The following is a 2,765-nucleotide window of genomic DNA, read 5'->3' on the forward strand; positions in this document are numbered from 1 at the left end:
TGCTTCCCTATTACTACAAGGGCAACCGAAGTAAGATGAACTTTTATCAAACACCAAGATAATTAGCTCTTTGGAATTCAGAAAGCAAAACCAGAGGATGATCCATCAGGACGTTCACTAGTTCTGCAGGAATATTGACAATCCGTATTACTACAGTAAGAACCAAATATTACTTATTTGGTTGTCATGACAGGACCTCCTAGGACATCCTTTGGACATTCAAAGCACAATAGTCAGCACTGGAATGCCGGAACTAAACAATCAAACCAGAGCTCTTGTGGGAAGCGCGCATCATTATCTTTGGGTGTTTTGCTAGACTATTATGAAACCTACACACCACAGGACCAAAAGCAGTAGCATAATACTTATCACACAACTACTGTACCAAGCATGATTTTCCAAATTCCAAAAAACATGCACCTCTCCTAAAGAGAAGCAGGACCTTGGGTTTCAAAGAGACAACAATTGGATACAAAACGAGCTAAGAGCTAGCACCCAGATAAACAAGAACCCATAGAGCACTCCCCAGAATAGCGTGACATTCTCCACAGTTTGACATAATATAAGACAGAGTTTATTTGCTACAGCCACTATCACAAAAGCAATGTATGGCCAGTTGACCACGCCAGAAGCCAAACCCTGCCCTAGAAATTACCATGGCTCAAAGGCCATGATGACAACGCTCTCCCGAGATCAGACTCGAGGGAGGGTAAGAGTGACATCCTGTCAAGATGCCCGTCGGCAAGCAAACACTTTCAAAAGCAGGAAGTACACGACCTTGACACGATTGCTGGGCACCATAGAGAATGGAGTAGAGCAGGGAGGAGCCCAAGTAGTTACCTGAACCACAGCCGAAGGAATGGTGTCTGCGGCCCGGTGAACTCGCTGCCATTGCATGGGGAGAGAACCGCTGCTAGATGCCCATTGACAAGTCACGCTCCTGCGCCCATACAAGAACACCATGAATCAGATAATCATATCACTAGTACATAAAATGATCACAATAGTACTTCAAATGCTAAATCCACTAAAATGGTGACGCTTCTTATTATAAGGCAATCACGGGAAGCACAAACATTGCCATCGCATATCAAGAATTCACATCGCTGTAGGCCCCAATCAAGACCCATAAATCTGGATTTATCATCTTACAGAGAATATATGCATGCAAGAGACCATTTCTAGAAAAAACGCAACACTTGGTGGAAAGAGACCCTATACTTAATCGACAACCATTCATTTTCCCAACAATTGGTGTAACAAAGATTTGATATTTTAACTAATATAAATGTATATGCCTGTATGCACAAATCAGTGGAGTTCATAAAACCGCTTAGTTATGCAACAAAAAATTTATGAAAAACACAATAGCAAAGCATTGTTCAACTGACTAAGCAAATACCACACCACGAACCAAACCTACCCTAAAAATTACCACTGCTCAAAGGCCATGATCACAAAACGGCCTGACATGATTGTCGGGCACCACATGTGATTGCTTAGCACACTATTGCAACCAAGATCTAGCCAGCACGGTCAAGGGGTACAAGCAACTCGCATCACAAGTTGACTAATAAAATAAATTGCTCATCTAACCTCACAGGAAGTTGGGGACAACCCCCCAATCAGCAGATCATCAAACCTTGCATCACATATCCCCCATCTTCAGCTTACTTGTTATAAAATTTCAAGTATGCAGAATGCTGAATGCTTTGACCAATTTGCAACTGCAAATGCAGAATGCAGAATGCTTTGACCAATTTGCAACTGCAAATGCAGAATGAGATGACTGTAAGATCTAGAGGAGGATGGTGTTACCATGAGGCGCTCAGAGAGGGCGGAGGGGTTGAGCAACTTGTCATAGGTGGCATGGTCGAACGACACCTCATTTTTTTACCATCTCCTTCCTCTGCCCCCTGCTACACTTCTGCAAACCACCCACAACACAATAAATAAACTCGATGAGGCTGTGAGAGAGCAACATGATATAGAGATAGATAGCGGGAGGGTAAGGGGTTCAATCTTCTTCTGCTTGCCTCACCCAAACTTGTCATGCTTGGAAGACGGCGGCCTATCCTGCAAGAACAAGCAAACAAGAAAGGGAGGTAGCGTTAGTACAGGAGCACACTGCTGCTGCTACTACAAGTATCACAGCACTCAAACAGTACAGGAAGGGGCTAATTTGGAAACCAGTAAAGAATTTAAATAGAGGTGTAATCATATATCAGTGCAAGCATATAACCATGTGCACTAGTAGTACTAAATTCTCACAGAATCAGCAACTCGATACATGAGCGTCCTCACACATATACAAATTGTTCCGACATAACCAGTTTAAGTACAAGAATGTCATTTTTATTATGGCCAATTCTATTTAAATTAGTAAGTCTAAGAAAATATATGACACATCTACATGCAGTCATGAACGAAGAAAGGTTGTTCTAACTTCTAACTACGGGAAGTAACCAACCAGATGAAGCAAGTGAACTAAAAGATGGTACATCAGAACAAAGCTCAAAATCCCCAAGACACTAACACAATAAAACTAGCATTGACATATATGCATGTTACAGAGAAAAAGAAAACTGCTTAGTAGTACCAGTAACAACACATACCTCCCCCACATACTGAGTGTCACCGAGCATGCAGACCATCATCTTGGGGTGCAGAACACGAGGCTGACCTGCCTGCATATATGAGCATATAGGTTAAGTAAAATGAACCCATTTGGTATGAAGATTTATGTGCTTACTGCTTCATTACTA

General features: G+C 42.1%; 1 long non-coding RNA gene across 2 annotated transcripts; it reads right to left on the minus strand.

The window, feature by feature from the left end:
* Positions 1–71: 71 nt before the first annotated feature.
* Positions 72–2,705, minus strand: LOC123177034 (uncharacterized). Of its 2 annotated transcripts, XR_006488743.1 has the most exons (5): positions 2,616–2,705; positions 2,042–2,076; positions 1,819–1,927; positions 1,597–1,727; positions 72–940 (listed from the first exon to the last, which is right to left on the minus strand). It is a non-coding gene; the product is annotated as an uncharacterized lncRNA (long non-coding RNA). The 2 variants fall into 2 exon arrangements; XR_006488742.1 differs by having other exon boundaries at positions 1,819–2,076.
* Between the last annotated feature and the right edge of the window lie 60 nt (positions 2,706–2,765).

Source organism: Triticum aestivum, unplaced genomic scaffold (genome assembly GCF_018294505.1).
Source record: "Triticum aestivum cultivar Chinese Spring unplaced genomic scaffold, IWGSC CS RefSeq v2.1 scaffold290256, whole genome shotgun sequence".
Lineage (NCBI taxonomy): Eukaryota > Viridiplantae > Streptophyta > Magnoliopsida > Poales > Poaceae > Triticum > Triticum aestivum.